Here is a 12,840-nt window from a genome sequence, read left to right on the forward strand (position 1 = left end):
TGTGTATATATATATATATATATATGTGTGTATGTATGTATATATGTATATATATATATATATATATAACTTGGATTATATATATCATTTATTATTATTATTATTTTTTTATTTTTATTTTATTTTTTTAATAATTAGTAAATTAAAATTGTATTAATAATGAAATAAGTTTAAATATATTGAGTAAAAGGGGTAGGACTAGATAAGTTTTTAACTTCTTCCTACTCCCTTTTGAACATGTAAGTTATGATTGATTGAATGATTATTTTATTGGGATTTTCTTCTCTTTTGATTGTTGTTGTTTTCTGTTTTATTTCTGCTGTTCATCTGTTTATATGTTCAAAAAAATAATAAAAGGAAAAAGGAAAGTTTATAAGGTTTGTATATACGAATGCGCTGTGTGGAAACGGGTTTTAACATCTATCGTTTTTGTAATATTTAAAAAACTAATAAATATACTGTTTTTTTCGTTTTTCTTAAACTGATTTATGAAAAGGACTTGTAATCGCAAACTCTTTTTTTAAAAGCAGTAACTGATTTAGGAGGTGGAGGGGCAATGTATTATGGGGATCATACTTTTTGAAATCTTTAAACTGTCGATTGTAAGAGTCTTCTATCTTGATGTTAGCCTTTTTATCTGAATATGTATGAATGAAATATCTTCTAATTATCAGCTCGGATTCTTTCAATGGATAGCCCTGTAACCCTTAGGTTGGTAGTTTTTTAGAAAGTATCTGGGTATGAAATATGTTATGTTAGGAATATGGCGCGTACGTGAAGAAGGTACGTATGGCTATGTATTTTATGTTTTTGAGTTGTTGTATATAAGATTGCGTTGTACATAAGAATTTTCCCCCCTCTTACGTTTTTAATGTGTTATAAAACTAATAAATGTACTGATTTTTTTTTTTTTTTTTTTTTTTTTTTTTTAAAGGATTAGGCTTAGAGAAGGTGTTGGTGGCACTCTCATGAGCAGAGTGCACAAGTTGTTTTACCCCCTCTGCAGATGCGTACACGTATAAAATGCTATTTTTCTGTTTCTAGTTTTGTTACCGCTAGTGCTATAATTTGTGTCTATACGATTTTATCGGATGTCTCTATGTATTTTTGTTGTAGTTTAAGTTTATGAGGTTTGTATATACGAAAGCGCTGCGCGGAAATGGGTTTTATCCTCTTATCGTTTTTGTAATATTTAAAAAAACTAATAAATATACTGTTTGTTTTTTTTTGTTTTACTTAAACTGATTTATGAAAAGGACTTGTAATCGTAAACTTTTTTTTTTTTTAAAGCAGTAACTGATTTAGGAGGTGGAGGGGGAGGCTGGTTCAAAGTGTGCATGTGTGCATGCGTGTGTAGGGGGTCAGTGTTTACTCCGAGGGGGCAGTAAAACAGTCTTTGAAAGTGATTGTCATACGATGCTTCGATCTGAAGTATACTACTTTGTAGTCGCGTATAAATAATTTTATACATTCTTTTTAAAAAGAGAGAAATGTAGGTACGAATGTTCGAGCCTGTTAAAATGCAGCGAACTTTATACTTGATTTAGAAATTATTCTTTAATTTACTAGGGCAACGTATTGTGGGGGTCATACTTTTTGAAATCTTTAAGCTGGTGTTTGTAAGAGTCTTCTATCTTGATGTTAACCTTTTTATTTGATGATGTATGAATGAAATATCTTCTAATTATTACCATGGCTTCTATCAATACCCTTGTAAGGCTTAGGATTGTAGTTTTTTAGAAAGTATTCGGGTATGAAATATGTTATGTTCGGGACATGGTGCGTACGCGAAGAAGGTCGATGTAGTTTTATTTTTGTTTTGTTTACGATTTAGTTTTTTTTTAGGGGGATGTAGGCATCGTTTTAAGGTGCCAGGTGTATTTTGTGTAAATAATATATGGATACTTTCTTTTTATTTTTGTTACCGATAGTGCTTTGTTTCGTGAAACCCTTATGTTTTGTTTTGTTTCTTGTTTTTTTAACTTACCCTTCGAAGATAAATAAAACGTCTTTAGACTTATCGCTAGCGAAGATGTAGCACGTTTAACATTCTAAATAGTTTTATCGCTGCACGACGTATTCGAACTAAGAGATCCCAAGTCTTTGTGAGTTTTTTTTTTTCTTTTAAATACTTAGAAATACCCATTGTTAAATTAGCCTATAAGATATTATTGAATATGATAGGCTGTAAGATTAGCTATACTAAATCACCCCTGGATTTAAAACACAAAACTATGAGATTTAATCAGAGCGTAACAATCTACCGCGACGATCTTTTTTAATCTTAAAACCGCTCTTTGCAGCAATTTACCTAAATATATAGTGAACAAACGTGTATCTTGTATGACTAAGAGACATTTAACTTTTGATTGAACGATTTATTTTTTTCCTTACAAATCGCGCTTACTTTCCAATGATACGCGTAGGTAAACAATTTTTTACAAGCATGATTGTGAAATAACAGCTACTAAATTACTTAATTTGAATGAATAATATTATTTAAGACGTCTACCCATCTAACGCTTTAAAAATAGCGACATATTTCAGATAAAAATATTATTCGTACTATATTGTTTTTTTTTTTTTACAATAGTTTCCGAGTTCTCACGTTAGATGTTCGATGATACTATTTTATGTTTTTCTTACCGGTATGATTAACTTGTATTACATTTATGACTTTTCGCTATTATCTTTGCATCGTTTTAAGGTGGCCGGTGTATTTTGTACAAATAATATATGGATACTTATTGATTTTTGATCAATTTTTACTCGTATATTTACCTACTTTTGCTTTTAGGCGTATGCTAGTTAGTTAGTTACTTGTATATGAGTGCGTATTCTAACTTTCCCATTCACTTCTTGGTTCCATTCCATCACCCCTGTGAGACCGGACTCGTCTACTTAATATCACTAAAGTCTGTTCAAAAATCATTGGACACCCTGTCAGAGCCTTATCTTCCTTTTGTGACCGAATCCTGCTCGATCCGTTTCACTCACTTCATCGAATGTTTGAGTGGCGTTCATCATCTCAGCAGGCTGAGACGCCCCACTCTGACGAACACAGCGGCGGTGAAGTAGGAGGTGGACTACATTTGTCCCCAGATCACTAAAATCTCTTGAACAGTGACCCCCCCCCCGGGCCAAATTGCGACAGACTGACTGACTGACACGTAGCACTTTAGTGTGAAGCACGGAGCACTTTCTTTTGTTTTTTTTTATTGTTATTTATTATTTTTCGTATTTGTTTTTTTTTTTTAATGTTCATTGATTTCATGTTTTGTTTTTTAACTTCCCCTCGAGGACAAATAAAAGCGTTTTTGAATTGAATATTTAATTACTTGTGGTATTTTATTCATTTTTAAGTTATTTTTTGGTCTTAAAAAGAGAAACTAAAGTCTTTATCACTAGAAGTTTAATAGTTTTTTAATTCCTATCCACGCATCCCTCACCACTTCCTTGCTCCACCGGCGGTCTAAAACTCGATAAGAAAACAAACGATAAACATGATTTTAATCCATACAGATATATTTTTTATTTAGTTACACGGGACGTCAACAAAAAGACATGATATACATTGTAAAGCACCTCGAATAAAACATAGGGACGCACCTTGCTTTCATTAACAGTTTGGAAGTTTTTCATTTCATTTTTTAGATTCAAAGACTCGTCGTTGTCGTAATAATATTTAGCACAGTCAATAAACAACGTCATGACGGTCACCAAATGTCCCGCTTTAATATCATGGTTACACCAATTATTCAATACATATTCCATCGTGTTAGTCATGTTTACACGGTTCTTCAACAGTTTTGTTCTCAATGGATGTGTGTAAAATGGTTTTCTCTACAATTTCTAACCAATTATGCAAGCTTTCGAAAAAGATTCGCCCATCTCACACGTACCAATCAGCGATCAGATCCAGTTGTTCATGGCTCAGTCCTCCGTCCCAACAGTTATCGAGAACGATCTTAATTCTGTCTAACACCATACGCTCATGAACGTAATCGTGTAGCACAAATTCTACGATGCGTTGGACTTCCTCGGTAGTCGTCTCACGATGGGTTATGGTTAAGATACGGTGAATCGACGACAGAAAACGTCCGTTACACAGTAGTTTCATGATACCTTCAAAATTCCGAGCAAGATAATACGGTTCCCGATCATAAAATAAGCAGGGATGTCTTAATTGACTCGGTAATTTTAAATCACATCCGGAGCAATTCTCTCTGCTATATTTATGGATAGCGCTCATCAACATATAGCTAACAGTCTGCTTAATACAATTATATCTTGCATTTATTACCCACACGTCCGGTGCGTAATTCCAAACCAATTCACCCACCCTCTCCTTAGGCCCGGCAGAAGCCGTCGGTAGACTGGTTAGCGAGTCGTCGTCGTCCACGGAGGTCTCAAGAGAGGAAACGTTACTTTCCGTACCGTCCTCATTCGGGCGATCACCGGGTTGAGGAGACCCGGGCGGAGGGTTATTCTCCTCTTCCTCAGCGATAGGGTCTATCATCTGTAAATATAAACGTGGGTAACCCTCCTTTTTTTAATTATTATTGATGTTATTAGGCTACATCGATTCGTCAAAAGTAGTTTACCGGGATGGATGCCGTAGACCCGAAGTCAGTAGACGATGTCGAGGATAAGTTGCAAGCGGTCATGGGGCTGGAACTCCGGTAGGGTCCGTCGATAAAGGTTACGTTTGCCTCATCCTCTTCGACGTCCGAACGCTCAGGACTAGATGCTGTAAGATTTGGCGGCCCGCTGAAAATCTGCATACTTCTGGAGAGTCGTGGGGATGTCCAGATCGTTCTAACTCGATCCCCCGGAGGTGGTGGCACTAGTGAATCTCCTCAAAGATTATTAAACGTTCGCAATGTTAGGTTTTTTTTTTGCCGAAGGGGGAGCGGTCTTTATTAGCACGAGACCCCCCACAGGGGCGTGGTTTTTACCAAAAAAAGGTTGGTGGCGCTAAAACAACAGATTTTTTTAAAAATGAAAGTCAGAGAGTCTCCTTGATTCCTTCGCACATTAAAATCAATATGCGACTAATATAAAAACATTTACCGTAAAATAAAACATCTTTGAATAAGTCCCCCTGTTTTAATCCGGGATAAAACATTTAACGATAATATTTGTCAGTAAACCGAAAGAACGAGATCCCGGATACAAGCGGCCGAAATGAGCTTCCTCCGCAGGGTGTCCGGGCTCTCCCTTAGAGATAGGGTGAGAAGCTCGGTCATCCGGGAGGGACTCAGAGTCGAGCCGCTGCTCCTCCGCGTTGAGAGGAGCCAGCTGAGGTGGCTCGGGCATCTGGTTCGGATGCCTCCTGGACGCCTCCCTGGGGAGGTGTTCCGGGCATGTCCCACCGGTGGGAGGCCCCGGGGACGACCCAGGACACGCTGGAGAGACTATGTCTCTCGGCTGGCCTGGGAACGCCTTGGGATCCCACCGGAGGAGCTGGTTGAAGTGGCTGGGGAGAGGGAAGTCTGGGTTTCCCTCCTGAAGCTGCTGCCCCCGCGACCCGACCCCGGATAAGCGGAAGAAGATGGATGGATGGATGGATTTGTCAGTAAAGACACAAGGGGTATAAGCCGACGTTTAAAGCGTGTAAAGACGTCGCTAAAGAGTAAACTCTCGGAATAACTTTAAATTATAAAACGTTAGCCTCACGAATAATTAGTCAATACGGGAATCGTGTTGTTAAATATTAATTACAAATTTTAACGGTATACGTACGCATTCAATAAAATACAAGCGGGCGATTAATACTCGGCAAAGTTACGCCTAGAATTTTTAAAATCCGTAAAAATGTGTAAACACGTTTTGTTTTACTTTGTTTTGGAGGGACCGAGTATTTTGAAACATTTCATAGTAAAGCGTAAGGAGAACTAAAAAGTTTCATAAAGGTAATAATTTGACTTTATAAAAAACAAACAAAAAATAACTTAAAAATGAATAAAATACCACAAGTAATTAAATATTCAATTCAAAAACGCTTTTATTTGTCCTCGAGGGGAAGTTAAAAAACAAAACATGAAATCAATGAACATTAAAAAAAAAAAAACAAATACGAAAAATAATAAATAACAATAAAAAAAAACAAAAGAAAGTGCTCCGTGCTTCACACTAAAGTGCTACGTGTCAGTCAGTCAGTCTGTCGCAATTTGGCCCGGGAGGGGGGTCACTGTTCAAGAGATTTTAGTGATCTGGGGACAAATGTAGTCCACCTCCTACTTCACCGCCGCTGTGTTCGTCAGAGTGGGGCGTCTCAGCCTGCTGAGATGATGAACGCCACTCAAACATTCGATGAAGTGAGTGAAACGGATCGAGCAGGATTCGGTCACAAAAGGAAGATAAGGCTCTGACAGGGTGTCCAATGATTTTTGAACAGACTTTAGTGATATTAAGTAGACGAGTCCGGTCTCACAGGGGTGATGGAATGGAACCAAGAAGTGAATGGGAAAGTTAGAATACGCACTCATATACAAGTAACTAACTAACTAGCATACGCCTAAAAGCAAAAGTAGGTAAATATACGAGTAAAAATTGATCAAAAATCAATAAGTATCCATATATTATTTGTACAAAATACACCGGCCACCTTAAAACGATGCAAAGATAATAGCGAAAAGTCATAAATGTAATACAAGTTAATCATACCGGTAAGAAAAACATAAAATAGTATCATCGAACATCTAACGTGAGAACTCGGAAACTATTGTAAAAAAAAAAAAACAATATAGTACGAATAATATTTTTATCTGAAATATGTCGCTATTTTTAAAGCGTTAGATGGGTAGACGTCTTAAATAATATTATTCATTCAAATTAAGTAATTTAGTAGCTGTTATTTCACAATCATGCTTGTAAAAAATTGTTTACCTACGCGTATCATTGGAAAGTAAGCGCGATTTGTAAGGAAAAAAATAAATCGTTCAATCAAAAGTTAAATGTCTCTTAGTCATACAAGATACACGTTTGTTCACTATATATTTAGGTAAATTGCTGCAAAGAGCGGTTTTAAGATTAAAAAAGATCGTCGCGGTAGATTGTTACGCTCTGATTAAATCTCATAGTTTTGTGTTTTAAATCCAGGGGTGATTTAGTATAGCTAATCTTACAGCCTATCATATTCAATAATATCTTATAGGCTAATTTAACAATGGGTATTTCTAAGTATTTAAAAGAAAAAAAAAAACTCACAAAGACTTGGGATCTCTTAGTTCGAATACGTCGTGCAGCGATAAAACTATTTAGAATGTTAAACGTGCTACATCTTCGCTAGCGATAAGTCTAAAGACGTTTTATTTATCTTCGAAGGGTAAGTTAAAAAAACAAGAAACAAAACAAAACATAAGGGTTTCACGAAACAAAGCACTATCGGTAACAAAAATAAAAAGAAAGTATCCATATATTATTTACACAAAATACACCTGGCACCTTAAAACGATGCCTACATCCCCCTAAAAAAAAACTAAATCGTAAACAAAACAAAAATAAAACTACATCGACCTTCTTCGCGTACGCACCATGTCCCGAACATAACATATTTCATACCCGAATACTTTCTAAAAAACTACAATCCTAAGCCTTACAAGGGTATTGATAGAAGCCATGGTAATAATTAGAAGATATTTCATTCATACATCATCAAATAAAAAGGTTAACATCAAGATAGAAGACTCTTACAAACACCAGCTTAAAGATTTCAAAAAGTATGACCCCCACAATACGTTGCCCTAGTAAATTAAAGAATAATTTCTAAATCAAGTATAAAGTTCGCTGCATTTTAACAGGCTCGAACATTCGTACCTACATTTCTCTCTTTTTAAAAAGAATGTATAAAATTATTTATACGCGACTACAAAGTAGTATACTTCAGATCGAAGCATCGTATGACAATCACTTTCAAAGACTGTTTTACTGCCCCCTCGGAGTAAGCACTGACCCCCTACACACGCATGCACACATGCACACTTTGAACCAGCCTCCCCCTCCACCTCCTAAATCAGTTACTGCTTTAAAAAAAAAAAAAGTTTACGATTACAAGTCCTTTTCATAAATCAGTTTAAGTAAAACAAAAAAAAACAAACAGTATATTTATTAGTTTTTTTAAATATTACAAAAACGATAAGAGGATAAAACCCATTTCCGCGCAGCGCTTTCGTATATACAAACCTCATAAACTTAAACTACAACAAAAATACATAGAGACATCCGATAAAATCGTATAGACACAAATTATAGCACTAGCGGTAACAAAACTAGAAACAGAAAAATAGCATTTTATACGTGTACGCATCTGCAGAGGGGGTAAAACAACTTGTGCACTCTGCTCATGAGAGTGCCACCAACACCTTCTCTAAGCCTAATCCTTTAAAAAAAAAAAAAAAAAAAAAAAAAAAAAATCAGTACATTTATTAGTTTTATAACACATTAAAAACGTAAGAGGGGGGAAAATTCTTATGTACAACGCAATCTTATATACAACAACTCAAAAACATAAAATACATAGCCATACGTACCTTCTTCACGTACGCGCCATATTCCTAACATAACATATTTCATACCCAGATACTTTCTAAAAAACTACCAACCTAAGGGTTACAGGGCTATCCATTGAAAGAATCCGAGCTGATAATTAGAAGATATTTCATTCATACATATTCAGATAAAAAGGCTAACATCAAGATAGAAGACTCTTACAATCGACAGTTTAAAGATTTCAAAAAGTATGATCCCCATAATACATTGCCCCTCCACCTCCTAAATCAGTTACTGCTTTTAAAAAAAGAGTTTGCGATTACAAGTCCTTTTCATAAATCAGTTTAAGAAAAACGAAAAAAACAGTATATTTATTAGTTTTTTAAATATTACAAAAACGATAGATGTTAAAACCCGTTTCCACACAGCGCATTCGTATATACAAACCTTATAAACTTTCCTTTTTCCTTTTATTATTTTTTTGAACATATAAACAGATGAACAGCAGAAATAAAACAGAAAACAACAACAATCAAAAGAGAAGAAAATCCCAATAAAATAATCATTCAATCAATCATAACTTACATGTTCAAAAGGGAGTAGGAAGAAGTTAAAAACTTATCTAGTCCTACCCCTTTTACTCAATATATTTAAACTTATTTCATTATTAATACAATTTTAATTTACTAATTATTAAAAAAATAAAATAAAAATAAAAAAATAATAATAATAATAATTGATATATATAATCCAAGTTATATATATATATATATATATACATATATACATACATACACACATATATATATATATATATACACATATACATACATACATATACACACATATACACAAGTGCACTTAACATATTCACATTTACCAAAAACATATATACATAAATTTACTAAACATATACCATAATACCTAGACTTAAACAACAACAAAAACTTGGCTTACATCAGTAGACTCAGTAGTTGATGTATCTGATGAGTGAGGTACCCTGTCTAAAAGTTTGTCAGTTGTTGATAATGTCTCTACAAAAACCATTTCAGAGTTGTTGCTGGAAAGGGGTGTGAAAAACCAGCTGGGGGAAATCACACCTCAATCTTCGTTTCAGTATATCCTGCCTGAAATAGAAAATTAAAGGGAAAGTTGAGCACAAGATGCACATATTCACATCACAGTAGGGCTGCTCTATTATGGAAAAAAATACTCATCACAATTATTTTGGTAATAAATGAAATCAAGATTATTCTAAACAATTATATTTTGTTCAAATCAAGGAAATATTTAAACATTTGAAAATAAGACAATTACAATCATATGAAACTATAATTATGTAAGATGCTTTTGGATCCAACAACATTTATAATATATTATTATTATTACGTTAGCAAAAATTTGAAGTTGGGGTGCAGTGTGTGTGCAGTAAGCTAGTTTTGACATGGGTGTGTGGTAAAATAACTCGTGTGGGCATGCCACAACTCAAAATTTGTATTATTAGTGCTGCAGCTATTGAATATTTTGGTATTTGGATATCCTACTCAAAATTCTAGTGAATAATCGTATATTTGGATAGAAATACAAATATACCTATAGGCCTATATACTTTCTTGGTCAAAGAACAATTATAAATACAGAAGACAAAAAAACACATTTGCTTGTAATAATTAACAACCAACCGGTTTTCATTTTTAGAGAATCGATTTTATTTATTTATTTATTTATAACTTAAATTGAGCTTGTCAGCAAACTATTTTTCTCTGAAACAGTGAGATTTTAGACAAATCTCTCCCCATAGATTTCAGATAATGTGTTTCAATATGAAGATTTATATGTTACCTGTAGTCTGAAGCACCAAGATCCCCGTGTTTCTTAACACTGTTCACAAACCCCTTAGCTTGTCCATTCTCATCACATCTTTGTCAACTATAATCCTTTGACGGATTACTTGTTCACAAAAAGAATTTGTAGCTCTCAGCATTGGGTTGTCTAAAACACACACTTAATATGTACAGAGTCATGCTTTCTAATTAATGCTGTCTCGAAATGTAAACAGAATACAAGTGACATATTGCTGACCAATGCTTTACTTTTGAAATGTGTAATTTTAGCAAAGTGACAATGAAATAGTGCAATGTAACAACTCACATTTGTTCGTCCCTGGTTGCTGTTTCTGTTGCTGTTGACTTTAAGACCCTTGTGTAATCTCTGAAACAAAACTGCACCTCCATTGTGACACAGTCTTTTGTCTTGAATATGCAGAAGAATGGAACAGTCTTTCTTCATCTCAGCGGCCTGCAGCAACCAACCCGCCTTTAGACAAAAAAACAATTACATTATAAGTGTTATTGTCACATCACCTCTTTACAGTATATGCACATCACAGATTTAAGTAAAGTAAAGTGTTTGTTGAGGTTGATGAGAGAGAGTTTGGGGAAAAGGGAGTGTGTAGCTGTGACTATATTATGACTGATGGGGACAGGTAACTCGAGTTTGGTAACAACTGTTGGATTCACTCGATAAATCACTCAGCAGCTCGCCTTTTTTAATAAACTATAGCCTTAAAACTTAACCTAGCAACAAATTATTTTCAGCCCTATACTAAATATCAGTCACATTAATAACAGAAATGGGCACGCGTGTGTGTAGCACATACCTGCTGACAATGTTTCTGCTTTGGCGAGATGATCCCTCTTCCGTGTGCCTTCCAATCCCAGACGAGTCTACTTTGAAATTTATTTTTACAAATGATGCAGATGGCTGGAATAACGGGGCCAGCTGAAGCGATGGGCAAACCTGAACGGGAACGAAGTTTTTTCACCACTTTCTTTCTAACTTTTTTTCTCCTTTCGCTCTCCGACGTTGTGGTCGCCATTTTTGATATGCGGTTGCTATGGTGAGGAGAAAGCAGCAGCTACCTGATTGGCTCATGTGACCTAAATCACACCGCTACCGACCTAGTGGCACTACGCCCATACGAGAGATCACTGCGCCTCATCGTAAAATAGTGCCGGGGTTTCACCACCGAAAACACAATCATAAACATAAAATAATAAAAACATACACGTCTAAGCATACCTATAAACATCACGTATATATAAAATGTACAAATTCTAGCATCCATCGTCTTATAATAGATACCATATAAAAATAAAACGTATCATTTGTAACCGAAACGTAAATGAGTTAAGTTTGGTTTAATATAGGGATAGTGTTCAGTAACATTAAAAAGATGGCTGCAGGGGGGTTTAGTATGATACTAGTTTCGATCTGCTGTCGCCAAAAATTTAAAATTAACCCTACTTAATATTTAAAGGCTACTCTAATGCCATACATTGTTCCGTCATCCAAAATGAATAATTTACAAAATGAATACCTTTGAATCAAATTTTTAGGTTTTACATTCATTATCAACATTTTAATACCCTAATTTACTTTTGTAGACTAACTTTAATGCTCCCTCTCTTAATCATACGCTGTAACATCCTTTGCCCTTTAGATGACGCCGTTTACCACGGCGTGAGGGAGTCACACCTCCCCGCCACCCCATTGGCTTTTACATAGTCACACAGATACACAAGTTTTTAGTCTAAGAAAAAGAAGGACGCGGTTCTGAAATGGGTTAAATAACCGCCCTTTACGCACGAATAATCTGTTTTTTCGTCTATATTTCCCCCTCTCCATCGGATAGAATTGGTTAGAAACAGAAACTTTATTTATTTTTTTTATTTTTTAAAAAAAAGAAAAAAAAACCTCGAAGGAGACGCGACTTCATATTCCGAAACACCGGTAAGTCTCTTTTATTTATTTAAAAAACATAAAACAAATGGATAACATTTTTTTAATATTTACAACACTTTAACTCGAATAAGTGAGCCTCGTACTAATTTACATTCACGCACGCACATACCCGATAGAGGGCGGTGGTGGGGGCTTCCTGCCGCCCAACATGGTGATAAGGGGAGGGGGGGGGGGGGGGGGGGGGGGTTTGGGGGGTCGGGGGTTCCTACGGTTGGTACCCGTTCTACTTCAAAGTAGGTAGCTTTATCAGTAATTCGAATTACAGGGGGGCTTCCCCCATTGCTACTTCAAAAGCTGGTGGTAGGATCCTTCCTGTAAGATGAAAAATAATTTATTAACACCTGGACAACAAAAGCTACTGTTTGGGGGTTCAAAGGAAGTACGTAGACAGTCGGGTGCTGGTGACCGGAATCATTTGTTTGTTGAAGGGTGGGGGGACCGGATAACATGTGTTTGATGTTGTGGGAAGCAGAGCGGAATGTCATCAATCATTTTTGACAGGAGCTGGCTTCCGGCCTCTGATTGGTTAACAAGGTGGCAAGT

The 12,840-nt window shown here is 35.5% G+C and overlaps 1 protein-coding gene and 1 long non-coding RNA gene across 7 annotated transcripts in view; one reads left to right on the forward strand and one right to left on the reverse strand.

The window, feature by feature from the left end:
• The window catches only part of arnt2 (aryl-hydrocarbon receptor nuclear translocator 2), a 485,407-nt gene that overhangs the window by 163,997 nt on the left and 308,570 nt on the right, over positions 1-12,840 (forward strand). The gene's annotated exons all lie outside the window — the stretch shown is intronic.
• On the reverse strand, positions 9,356-11,940 carry LOC144017060 (uncharacterized). 2 transcript variants are annotated; one of them, XR_013283081.1, is made up of 3 exons: positions 11,153-11,556; positions 10,645-10,809; positions 9,356-9,620 (listed from the first exon to the last, which is right to left on the reverse strand). It is a non-coding gene; the product is annotated as an uncharacterized LOC144017060 (long non-coding RNA). The 2 variants fall into 2 exon arrangements; XR_013283082.1 differs by lacking the exon at positions 9,356-9,620 and adding an exon at positions 9,645-10,485 and having other exon boundaries at positions 11,153-11,940.

The sequence above is a fragment of the Festucalex cinctus genome, chromosome 4 (assembly GCF_051991245.1).
Source record: "Festucalex cinctus isolate MCC-2025b chromosome 4, RoL_Fcin_1.0, whole genome shotgun sequence".
Lineage (NCBI taxonomy): Eukaryota > Metazoa > Chordata > Actinopteri > Syngnathiformes > Syngnathidae > Festucalex > Festucalex cinctus.